Below are 13,754 nucleotides of genomic sequence, written 5' to 3'. Positions count from 1 at the left end.
ACAGTGCTCTGAGTTCAAATAGCAGAGGATCACAGTAGCTCAAAAGCTATCTACACATGGCCACATAGGATGAAGCTAAGCAAAAGGAACTCTAGGATATAGAAATAAGAGGTTTAGGGCCGAGAGTTTGGCCTAGTGGTTGAAGTGCTTGCCTAGCATGCATGAAGACCCGGGTTCGATTCCTCGGCACCATATACATAGAAAAAAGCCGGAAGTGGTGCTGAGGCTCAAGTGGTAGAGCTCTAGCCTTGAGAAAGTCCAAGGACAGTGCTCAGGCCCTGAGCTCAAGCCCAGGATTGGCAAAAAAAAAAAAAAAAAAAAAAAAAAGAAATAAGAGGTTTATCTTTGATTGTTGTTCTTAATGTACTATATGAAATTATTTCTTTTCTCTTTTTCCCCTTATGGTTTATTTCATGTTGTTACTGTGTCTGACTTTGGTATATATATATATATATATATATATATATATATATATATATATATGGTATGTATATTTATTTGTTTATCGGAAATAGGGAAGAAGAAAAACATGATTGGGAGGGGGAGGGGAAAGGAAAATGGGAGAAAAACAAGGGAAGGGTATCAATGTTCAAGAAAAATGTACACACTACCTGATGAATAGAACTGTAACCCCTCTATAATCACTCCAACAATAAAATATAATTGAAAAAAAACATGCCATCAGGAAGTGTTGTAAATCAAATAGTAATTCTACACTAACATTTTGAAACTGGAAGTAGCCTTCCGACCTACAGGACTATTGTGAGCATAGTAAATTTCACATTTACTGGCTCATATCAAGACTCTCTCGCCGCCTGAGTGACGGACGCGGGGATAGTCAGCATTTTGTGCCTATGCAGGCATTTCAGTATGTTTTGCATAACTGCATAAAATTTCATTTTAAGAGGTCTTTTTCTCCCAGCGGTGATGGCTGTGAATGTTTGGCATGGCTCATGCTTTGGATTATGAATGGTGAATGAGGGTTTTTTATTTTGTGGTGATGGAGCCATCAAAGTTTCCTTTGATGTGCTTAAGTTCAGTTGTTTGACTTTTTTAGTATCGGAGAGACAAACTTTAAATCCTGTTGACCATGATATTTTAGGCAAGATTTTGTTATTTCACACATGATGGGGATATTTTGTACTTTATGTAAGCCAACACCAGTTTATATTAGCAACCTAAGCGTGTTGCTGAATGGATAAATTTCATGTAACTTCACACATACTTATACTTCTGATCCTTTTTGTGGTTTGAATCCTTTATATCAAAATATGTCCCATAACTGTTGTGGTCTAGTATCTGTTCTCTCCTTAGACCTTTCCTACGCAATGAAGAAATGAATGATCCTCAAGGAAGGTAGAGTTAGAGAAAGCCTGTGGTTCTTGGGTGACACGTTAACATGTTATATGTTAATAATATGTTACACGGATGGCCATATATAACTGGGTAAGATTTGGAGCTGATGTAGTCTAAGTGGTTATTTACCTTTATTCAACATACACAGCCATGCCAAAGTTTCATAGATACACAGTACACACAGAACTGGATTGCAGCTGGAGAATGGAATAGAAAAAAATAAAACAATTATCCTATTCTATGTTAGTTTTGATTCTAAAACAAGATGAACTTAATTGCAGAGGTTTTGAAATCAAAATCACAATAAAAATAAAAAGTATAAAATTGAGGGGCCGGGAGTTTGGCCCAGTGGTAGGGTGCTTGCCTAGCATGCATGAAGACCTGGGTTCAATTCCTTTCCTCAGTACAATATATATATATATATATAAAACAAAGCCGGAAGTGGGGCTGTGGCTCAAGTGATAGAGATGTAGCTTTGAGGAAAAAGCCCAAGGACAGTGCTCAGGCCCTGAGTTCAAGCCCCAGGACTGGCAAATATATATATATATATGATATGTAAATTGAAATACCCTTAGATCTTACCACCCAGAGATAACCACCTTTTATATCTTGATTTATTTGATTTATTTTAGTCTTTTCCATCATCTGTCTGCACATGTGTGGGTGAGTGTTTGCATGCCAAGAGTATGCTTTAATTATCTCAAGTCCCTTATTAAAAAAAAAGCCATGAAACAGGAAGCCATTTTCAAAAAGGAATTTGTTGAGATCATTAGGAGAAGGCAGTCAGTCATCAATTTAATTTAAGCTTCAGGACAAGAAATATTTTGCTTGGATCTTGGCTAAAAGAGACAAAGTGGGGCCATCTGGTTTTAATCCCCTCTTTACCAGCTGAGCCTAGAAACTCACCTTCTTCCCACCTCCCCTTCCCACACTGTTCGGCAGGGCTAGATACACCCTGGCATGATCACCAAAACAAATGAATGCTTCTTAAGTCTGCTTGTAATTAATGATTCCCAACAGATCCTGAGTCTTCTGTGGGCTTGGATTCTTGCCTAATTTTCTCTAAAATAAGTAATTAGATGCTGAGAACTGATAAAACTCTCTCCTCTGAGCATCTATAAAACAGCCTGTATCTGTAATGTGGGTAAGGTGATGAAAATCTGAAAATGGCTGTTTGTTTGTTCATTGGTACTATCCAGTGTACCCCATCTCCCATGCCCATCACTTCCTAAAAGGAGAATTGGATCAAAAGAGTTATACTTGAAACCATTTAGCTGGGCTCATTAACCCTGAATGTCTGTCTTATTCTTGCTTTCCTTCTTTGGTTTTTTTTTTGTTTGTTTGTTTTGGTTTTTTTTTTTTTTTGTGCATCATGGGTTTCAACTCTGGGCCTGGTGTTGTTCCTGAGCTCTTCAGCTCAAAGCTTCCGCCCTACCCCTGAGCCACAGCCCCACTTCCCATTTTTTTCTAGTGATTAATTGGAGATAAGAGTCTCATGTTCTTTAGTGCCTGGGCTGGCTTAGAACCATGATCCTCAGATCTCAGCCTCCTGAGTAGCTAGGATTATAGGCGAGAGCCACCACAGCCAGATGCCTTATTCTTCATTTGACTCATACATTTTCTAGCAAGCCAAAGGATGTATTTCTCACTAGCTATAAACACGATCAAGCTGAAGACTGTGCCTTTCCTAAAAACCTGGGCTATATACCCATGGATTTGTGCTTATTAAATTTCCTCATGAGAATACTTTGGAGGCTTAGTAACTTGCCTTGTTACGAAACTCTGACTCAGAGCTCTTTATTGCCTGGGTGGTAATCCTTACTTGATTCAAAGGAAAATCAAATGACTCTTATCTTACTTTCTTAAAGAACAGTTTCCCAACACTGGCACTGCTAACATCTTGGAGAGGATAATTCCTTGTTGTGTGGGCATTGTAGGATGCCCAGTAATATCCTTGACTCTGCCCACTTGATTCTAGTAGCAAACCATCTCCCTCTCCCACAGGTTTGGACTATCAAAAATGTCTTCAGTTGGATACTGGTGGCACAAGCCTGTCATCCTAGATATTCAGGAGGCTGAGATCTGAGGATGGTAGTTTCAAGACAACCCAGGCAAGAAAGCCCACAAAACTCTTCTTTACAGTTAACTACCCCTCAAAAGAAAAAAGCCAAAAGTGGAGCTGTGGTTCAAGTGGTGGAATGTTAACCTTAAGGAAAAAAGCTCAGGGGCAGACTCTGGGCTCTGAGTTTAAGCCCAGGACTCCCTCTCTCTCCTTCCCTCTCCCTCTCCCCCTCCTTCTCTCTTTCTCTCTCCCTCCCTCCCTCCCTCCCTCTCTCCTTCCTTCCCTCCCTCTCTCTCTCTTTCTCTCTCCCTCCCTCCCTCCCTCCCTCCCTCCCTCCCTCCCTCTCTCCTTCCTTCCCTCCCTCTCTCTCTGTCTCTGTCTCTCTCTGTCTGTCTCTCTGTCTGTCTCTCTCTCTGTCTCTCTCTGTCTGTCTCTCTCTCTCTCTCCCCTCTCTCTCCCTCTCTCTCTTTTTCTCTCCCTCCTTCCCCCCCTCTCTCTCTCTCACACACACACACACACACACGCACACACGCACATACAAACTTTCTCCCCCCACCCCATACATACATATATCCACACAATGCCAGGTGTTGCCTGAAAGTCACTGTCTTGAATAAGAAGCTCATGAATAGTGTTCCTACCTCAGTGATAGCAGTAAAATAAATAGGCTTGTTGATGAGATGGACTGGGGCTCATTTACCTTTTCCACCGAGTTAGTATAAATAATTCAAAGGGTACATGTGGAGAATAACTGTTGGAGCATATATCCTAGTTTAAGCAAGCTGGTAGCCTAGCTGGATATGGTAGAAGTTCCCAGTCTCTAAGACTTGCATCTGCTCAGAATCATAGCATTTTAAAGAGAGGAAAGGAGGCATGTGAGCAATTCCAAAGGAGGATGAGTTCATCCCAGGGGCTCCTCTCTGCTTCTGGGAGTTTTGCACTCTTCTGGGGCCCAAGCTTACCTGAGAATAACCAAACTTTACTTATCCTTTCTGTAGGTAAGAACTTTGCACAAACCAACTTGGCATCTCACCAATGGAAGGAATTTCTAGTACAATTTAATTGATCCAAACCAAATGTTATGATTGGGGGAGAGTGTTCAATCCCAACATAGGGGTTGTAAGTCTAAAATGTGGACATAAAGAATGATTTGGGATGGGTGGGTCTTTGACCACTGGTATAATACAATCTTCTAGTATATGTGGAAATCATGACTGTCCTGTAAGTGTGAGAATTTGAGCACTCGTGAGACCCTTATATAAAATGGCACAGGATTGGTTTATAATCTCTACACTCCTCCTGTGTACCTTATATCATCTCTAGATCACTTATAATATCTAATACCACACAAAGGCTATATAAATAGTTGCTATACTGTATTGTGTAGGGAAAAATGAAAAGAAAATACAGTCTAAACATGTTCAGATAGCTGTTGATATGCGTGGTAATCCAGCTTTAATTAATTTTTTGTTATGCTGTTGGTTGAATCCACAGATACGGAGCCACAAGCAAGTGAGGGTTGCTGTATATGATAAAAAAAGTGTTCTCCAAGAATGTTTTCTCAGTTAAAAATCATTGCTAATGTCAAATTATGCTTTTCTTAATTTTTTATTGTTATCTTTAAGTAGTTGTACAGAGGAATTGCCACTTAACAAAGCAGTTTATCAGTGTTGCTCCTTTCAACATTCTCACCCATCCCTTCCCTCAGTCTTCTTAATTGTGTAGGATATGCATTGCATTCTTTTTTTTTTTTTTTTTTACCAGTTCTGGGGCTTGAACTCAGGGCCTGGGCACTGTCCCTGAGCCTCTCTGTGCTCAAGGCTAGAACTCTACCACTTGAGCCACAGTACCACTTCTGGTCTTTTCTATATATGTGGTACTGAGGAATCGAACTCAGGGCTTCATGCATGCTAGGCAAGCACTCTACCACTAGGCTACACTCCTGGCCCTATACATTGCATTCTTGCCTGCATTCTCCCTCTCTGTCCTCATCCTCTACCCCTTTCCTCCTTTTGAGTACCTTCTTCCTGGTGTTTTATTTTCCTGAATTGGATTTTGTCTTTCTAAGGAATTATTATTTGAGTTCTGTCTAGAATCTACCATGTTTCAGTTCATACATCTGTATACACTTGCATACCACCCAACATATTTACTTAAAAGTTTATAAGCTAAATCTAGCTTCCACATGAAAGAAAAAACATGCATTCTTTGTCTCTCTGGGCCTGACTTCCTTCATTTAACATAATTTTTTTCCAGGTCTTTCTTTGCAAATGGTACAAGATCATTCTAATGGATGAATAAAATTCCATTGTGTACACACACACACACACACACACACACACACACACACACACACACAGCACATTTTCTTAATCCATTCATCCATTAAGAGGCATCTGGACTGGTTTGATACTTTGGCCTTAGAAGGTCATTTAGGATGAGGCTAACTGAGAGGATCTCCACTTAATTAATGAGAAAGATGAAGCTTTACTGTAATCCACACATGTGTCAATTTATATTTACCTTTATATATTAAGGATGAGCACAGTATATATTTGAAAAGTAGTCAGATGATAAGATACATTTTGGAGAACAGGCTTGCTATTAGGCAAAGAATTAAGAAACAGACACAAACTCTGGCTCAGCATGAAAGAATAGCGGGAAATAATCCCCAACCTATTTTTAATGAAGGAGAATCAGCTGCCTTTCTTTTTGAGAGTTTGGCAACTGGCTCATTGGAGAATGACTGCTTTGATGAACTGAAAAAATATTAACTTAGAGATTGGGCTGAATAATGTTGAAAAATGATGAAACAAAGATTCAGCAAGGCATATTTACAGGCACCATACTCAAAGGTATCCTAAAAAATGTATGTAAGTTACTAGAAAGGATTTGCCAACCAGAAATAAAAAACCTTGGTACTATGTTATCTCTCATCTCTTTTGCTGTCCCTTGGTTATCTCATATTGTTACAGCATCTCACTTTGTTACCTGATATATTGGATATATTTGTATTTGGTTATTTGAAATTGGATAGGGAACGGGGGAAAACAAGATGAGGGGTGGGGGTGGGGGAAGGGAAATGGGGACCAAGACATGTGAAAGGGTATCAATGTATGGGAATTAATGCACCATCTATCTGGCAAATATCATGTAACCCTTCTATTAATTACAATAAAAATATATGAAAAAAAGAAATAAAAAACCTTGGTATTCTACTTCTTGCAGTTTATCATTAGGAAATCATTTGAATATTCATAAAGATTCAGCTGCAAATATTTATAGCTGTTAATACCAAAGAGAATAACAAGGCAGAGACCATATCAAAGTTCAACTCCAAGGGAGAAAGTGAAAATGATGGACCCATTATTGTGCTGATTTATTGGATGTTGTATGTCAAGAAAGTAACACTGCAAAAGACTAATTCAGACATGGAAGAAATAGTCACTCCATGATAAGTACAAAAGAAAATTATAATGCATGCATTGTAATTTGTGTGTGTTTCTGGGCTGTTTGACCAGTAGGATTACACTAATATACAAGTGGGTTATTTCAGCGACTGCCATTACAGATTATAGGTCATGGGTTTTTTTTTCCTTATTATATTTTATAAGCTTGTTTATAAACAAGGTTGTTTTATTGTAATTAATAGAAGGGTTACATTACATTCGCCAGATAGAAAGTGCATTACTCCACAAACATTGCTACCCATTCTCATGTTTTTGTCCCCATTTCCCTCCCCCCATCTTGTTTTTCCCCCTTCCCTATCCTATTTCAAATAAACAAATAAACATATATACAATATATCAGATAGCAAGGTGAAATACTGTAACAATATGAGATAACCAAGGGACAACAAAAGAGATGAGAAATAACGTAGTACATTAAAAATAACAATCACACATTATATGGCTCTTGTTTCCATATCCTGGAGGTCCTTTCATTTAGCCTCATCCTATATGGTCTTATATATCTAGGTTTTGCTCTATTGTAAACCTTTGCTAGGAGAGTTCAAGGTTTATACTAATTATGACAAATGAGGGAAACCATTGAGCCTATGTTCCTTTGAGTCTGGCTTACTTCACTTAATATGATTTTTTCCAAGTCTTTCCATTTCCTTACAAGTGGGGCGATGTTGTTCTTTCTGATGGCAGCATAGAATTCCATTGTGTATAAATACCACATCTTGATCCACTCATTAACTGAGGGACATCTGAGTTGGTTCCTTATCTTCGCTATGGTAAATAGTGCTGCAATGAACATTGTTGTGCTAGTGGATTTATTATGTCCTTGTTTCTGGACAATTGGGTAAATGAATGCCAAGTAGCTGAATTACTGGGTCATAGGGCAGCTCTATGTTTAGTCTTTTGAGGAACTGAACAAGGCTGTTTTTCAAACAACACATCCCTCCTAAAGTATATCTTACCGAAATGTTATGATTAAAAAGCCAATGAGAACCAGGCCTTGAGGGCTCATGTTGGCCTGGAGGCATGGCTGAAGTGGTGGAATGCTGTGAGCAAGAAAGCCAAATGTCCTAGTACTGGTGTGTGTGTGCGCGTGCGTGCGCGCACACGCGCACACACATACACAGACACACACACACACACAAACACACCCCATAGAACCAATGAGAAAGAAAATGCTTGTCAAAAATGCACCACAAGGATACTTACAGCTTTTTCTGAGTAGTTTGTTGGAGATAATATTCTCACTCAATTTCCTGTCTGGGCTGGCTTCAAACTGTAATCCTTAGATCTCAGCTTCCTGAGAAGCCAGGATTACAGGAGTGAGCCACCAGCGCCTGGCTTTTAAATAGTGTGATTTTTTTTTTTAGAAGGACCAGGTCAAAGCCCAACAAAACAATCACCAGGAAAGAGCTACATACAGGAATGGTGGGGGGGGGGGGGCACGGGTAAAGGTACAGGGACAGACGAATGAAGGGGGAAGGGGAGAATACAGTTAAGAATTCATTTTATATACCACAAAATTAAGACAAACAAGGGAAGGGATTGGTCAAAGGGAGCTGAGAATGTTGAAGGGATGACATTGATCAAGATGCATTGGACTCGTAAACTGTTTTGTTAAATGGCACCTGCTTTGTACAACTACTTCAAGATAATAAAGAAAATTAACAACAGCAAAAAAAATGCACAAGTTCATTTTAATGGAAAATGAAAATCATTCAAGCGGCTGAAATTATTTAGAAGAATAAATTTCTAAACCTGTCTTTAGACAAAGGAAGCTTTATGAACTCTGAGCTGCCAGATCCTTTCTTGTTCCTTTCCTGCTACCTTTAAGGGTGATTTTAGGCTGCCTATGTTGCTGTGTGTTGGGGGAGGGGGAGGGTTTGAATCTGGGCATGGAAATAACCGCACAACAGGTGAGACTGTAGGCCTGACTTAAGGAGGAAGATTTTAAGTCTCCATTGTTAATTATTGGCTCTTTAAACATAAACTGTCTCACAGTTTAGATTGTTATAAGCCAACCACATAACTGTCAAGGAGAACATTGCACAAGAGTTCAAGAGCCTTGCTGCAATTGAGGGAGAAAAGCAAAATGGAGACAGAATGAACAACTCCTGGGAAAATGGCATAAGGATGTGGTCCCCAGAGTAGAGAAAATGACAGTGAAAACATTGTAAGACAAGCCTGTACACACTCATTCCTTTCTATTGCCTAAGAAGAAAAGAGGGGGAAAGAGAAGGAAAAGGAAAAGCAAATGAGAAAGAGGAAGAGAAAGGGAAAGAAAAGGAAAAGCAAATGAGAAAGAGGAAGAGAAAGGAAGGGAGAGAAGGAGGAAGAATTCCGTTTATGCTTCAAGCTGTAAAACTATGAAGTCATTGAAATCTTTGATAATTATTTTGGCATTTTAATAAATCTGTGATTAATATTTAATTTTCATAGTTTTCAGCATCCTCCCTAAGCACAGACTTGGAAACTTTTTTCAAAGCTCTTGTAATGAATAACTACTGAAATTAAATTAGGTTTAATTTTTTTGCTTAGGCATGAAATTCCTTTTTTTAAAATAGCTTTTTCATGGCCTACTTCAGAATTTGTGTACATAATGTATTTATGTATCGATGGTGGGCTTTCCTATACTAGGTGAAGTTTGGGTGTCTATCTTTCCTTTGATGTGTTGGTAGAACCAGGACACTTATTAGGTTTGTGTCACTTTCCTGACATGTACTTAAATCTTGATCTATGCAAGGTACTATCCTGAGGAAAGCATTTGATATGCACCAGGCTTTAAAACTGGAATATGCAATTTAGAAGCTACGAGAGTGGGTGTATAATTTAGCATGCACCATGCTAATCAATCAATTTCACAATAATTTAGCATTACAAATGAAACTCTGAAAAAAATCTATCCTGATAACAGAGGGAGGCATCAACTTTAAATTTTAGTCTGCTTTCTTGATTCAAAAAGAACATGAACTCACATATGGATCGCAAGTACTTTAATGTTTGGCTCTAGATTTTTGAACCTTGATCATGCTTATTTAAGTGATTGACTTGAGGGATTTGGTTATCAGAAGTAGCAGTGGTACTTGCTAGTTCCGGTCGTATCCCTCACTAGCCCTTACCCTAACTTAAGGAATTTCGACAGGGGCTGTGGCCTTTGAGGGAAGAACAGGGTATGGTTTTGGTTAGACCCAGTGTTTAAAGTGACTATATTTTTCAAAATAATTTTAGGCCAGGAGTTTGGCCTAGTGATAGAGTGCTTGCTTTGCTTGCACAAAGACCTGGGTTCGATTCCTCAGTACCACATTCATAGAAAAAAGCCAGAAGTAGTGCTGTGGCTCAAATAATAGAACTCTGGCCTTGAGAAAACCCAAGGGCAGTGCTCAGGCCCTGAGCTCAAGGCCAGGATTGGCAAAAAAATTTAATGGTTATGATTCCTTTTATTTTATTAATTACTTTTTTGTTTATGTGATACCCAAGGCATATCATGCAAGCACTCTACCATGAAGCGACATTCCCAACCCTAACATATATGTGTGTGTGTGTGTGTGTGTGTGTGTGTGTGTGTGTGTATGTACGCATGTATATATGTATATCTATACATACATAGATATGTATAGATATACATACATATATATGTGGTCCATATATATGGTCAGTCCTGGAGCTTGAACTCTAGGCCTGGACAGAGTCCCTAGGCTTTTCAGCTCAAGTCTAGTGCTCTGTCACCTTGAGCCACAGCACCACTTTCACTTTTCTTGTGGTTAGGTAGAGATAAGAGTCTCACAGACTTTAGTGCCTGGGCTGGCTTTGAACCACGATCTCTGCCTCCTGAGTAGCTAGGATTATAGGCATGAGCCACCAGCACTTGGATCTGCGATATTTTTTTTAACATGACCTTTTCAATAAAATCTTAGCCAAATCATATTAAAGTCATTTTGGCAGATAGTTGAGCTACAGCATGTATATGTATGGGTAACTGCTGAATGATGGCGCCACACTGTTAAGTTTTGTTTTCATGAATTGGCATGAGGTAAAATAAAGCCCTAGGTAAATCTAAACCTTAATTTTAGTATGTAGTTTCATCTTGCAAGCCGTTTACTGAAGCTATCTGCAGGCGTATACACTTTGCTCAATTAAATGTACCTCCCTCCCCTCACACCTTCTGTTCAAAGAGCTAATTAACAGCCAGAAACAAAAGACAAACAACAGATGGGAGAGGAGGTATAGACACCCCCACGTTGGTGTGTGAGCCTCTGAATATCAGGAGTAGAATGGCTCCCTGTGCATCCTGCTGGCTGAAATTCATAAACGATGGTGCATTTTCTGTTGTGGCCTCTACTTAAAATGCTTCATTCTGTCATCAGCTGATTGCAATCTACTTTGGAAATTGCTGAAAAGCCACTGACAAGCTCCTAGCTGAGACCTGATTATAAGACTCCTTAAAATGCCTGTGTTATCCAAGGATTTTCTGAGTTTGCCATGGCAAATTCTATGCTGCATTAAGGGGTGGGGAGTCTGGGAAGCAGCGTTGCTTCCATCCCCAGGAGACAGGTGGGTTGGGGAGGAAGACTAGGAAGGATTGGGAGCAGGTTTTAGCTCGGCTTGCTTTTGGTAGGATTTGTGGGGTATAGGTTAGGAGGTGGCTAAGCAAAGGATAACATTTGGAGAAATCTTTATAACAGTGTTCTTTTTTCCCCAAGAACACGGGCCATGTTGGAAAAGAGGGGAAGACATTTCTCGTTTAATAATAGCCAAAGGATAAGACAGCAGGGGCCCTCCTGGCTTATGATATAGTCTAACACCTCTTAGAATCCAGGAGAAGTAGACTTGCCAAATTGGAAGCTCCCACTGCCCCCTGTCAATTAAGGGGTGGCTGTAGAGCTATAGAATAAACCAGTTTTTAAATTCACTCATATGCATCCATGTGCAGGCCATGCACACACAGACACACATTTCTTTAAAAGAAGATGCACTTATGATTTGTATATTTATCTGTGTGTGTGTGTGTGTGTGTGTGTGTCTGTCTGTCTGTCTGTCCTAGGGCTTGGCCTCAGCCTTGGACACTGTCCCCCGCCCCCTCCTTTTTCTTTTTTGTGTTAGGACAAAAGAGTCTGAGCATTGTCCCTTAGTTTTGTTGTTGTTGTTCAAGGCTGATACTTTTTTTTTTGTCATAGGGCTTGAACTTAAAACCTGGGCACTGCCCTAGCTCAGGGCTAGTGCTCTACCACGGTGAGCTACGGCACTATTTCTGGTTTTCTGATGGGTAATTGAAGATGAGAGAGAGTCTCATGGACTTTCCTGCTTGGGCTGTCTTTGAACTGTGATCCTCGGATCTCAACCTCCCAAGTAGCTAGAATCCCAAGGGTAAGCTACCAGTGCCCGCTCAAGGCTGATACTCTTATCAATTGAGGCGTACTTCTACTTCTGGCATGTTGGTAGCTCATTAGATATGAGTCTCATGGATTTTCCTGCTCTGGCTGGTTTTGAACCATGATTCTTAGATCTCAGCCTCTTACAGGTGGGAGGCATTTGTGTCTGGCTCTTATGAGTCATTCTTTTTTTGGGGGAAGGCATGGGACTTGCACTTGGGGCCTGGGTGCTATCTCTGAGCTCTTCATCTCAAAGCTACTGCCCTACCCCTTGAGCAACAGCACCACTTCTGGTTTTCTGGTAGTTGATTGGAGGTCAGTCTCACTGACTTTAATGCCCGGGCTGGGTTTGAACTATGACTCTCAGACTCTTGGTTTCCCCCCCTTTCCTATCCTATTTCAAATAACCAAATAAAAATATATACAATACATCAGATAACAAGGTAAGATGAGAAATAACATAGTACATTAAGAATAACAGTCACATTTTATATGGCTTCTGTTTCTATATCTTGGAGGTCCTTTCATTTAGCCTCATCCTATATGGCCTTATGTATCTAGGTCCAAACATTATTTTATAAGATTCATCCAAATCATAAAACTACAGCAGTATATTTGATAACGCTGCAAAGTTCAAGCAAGCATGCAAGTGGTCAAGTGTAAATGATTCCATTAATGATCTCTCTTCACTGGTCATATTTGAGTTCAATTTAATAAACATTTATTGGACTTCTCCTACATGATGGGGTAACCCCTTCCCTAAGGAATCTGCTAGTCTGATGCACACACACACACACACACACACACACACACACACACACACACACAGAGTTCCTTGAGCTGGAACTTTCTCAGGATATCTTGGAAGCAGGTTCACTGGACCAAAGTATATGAACATTTTCTGAGCTCTTTGAGGTAGTTTTGCATGCCATACATCTTACACCTTGCATTGGCCTTGATCTTCATTGTGACTTCATTAGCCTTTCCCTTCATATACTACTGACTCTTTTGCCTTATAATTGGCAAGGAAATCATCAGGAACTGAATACACACTGGAAGGGGGAGATAAGCAGAGTTATCAAAATCAGCTCCCAAGACGAAATGGAAACTTAACCTAGCTAGGCTTCCAGTAGCACCCTTTTTAATTGTGTGATTGCCTCTTGATGTTGTACATTTACACAAGTGGAGAAAGTGAATGGCTCCTTACTTTTGGACTGGGGTAAAGGTAAAGGGGAGGCAGACATTCAAGTAGATTAGGTTCATACCTTTTTAGAATCACTGGCTTTTGGTAATTGTTGTTAGTAACAATTTCAGGCAGCATAGCTTCTCCTAGCTATGAAGGGGTGTGAACACAGTCTGAGGTTCAGTATTGTTACTGGTATGCCATCGTGAGGAGGCTTGTGTCCATGGAGCTCCTGTTAGAGTTTCTGTGGGTTATGCATAAAAGCCTGGTTCCATCCACTAAACTCTACATGGCTTAGCTCATCATATCACTTCTGGCCT

General features: G+C 39.9%; 1 protein-coding gene across 4 annotated transcripts in view; it reads left to right on the top strand.

Annotated features, from left to right (window-relative positions):
• Ankrd44 (ankyrin repeat domain 44) overlaps positions 1–13,754 on the top strand; it is a 278,250-nt gene that overhangs the window by 216,842 nt on the left and 47,654 nt on the right. The gene's annotated exons all lie outside the window — the stretch shown is intronic.

The sequence above is a fragment of the Megascapheus bottae genome, chromosome 21, assembly GCF_031878675.1.
Source record: "Megascapheus bottae isolate mThoBot1 chromosome 21, mThoBot2.hap1, whole genome shotgun sequence".
NCBI lineage: Eukaryota > Metazoa > Chordata > Mammalia > Rodentia > Geomyidae > Megascapheus > Megascapheus bottae.
Note: the sequence above shows the minus strand (reverse complement) of the source record. Positions and strands in the feature narration are given on the sequence as shown.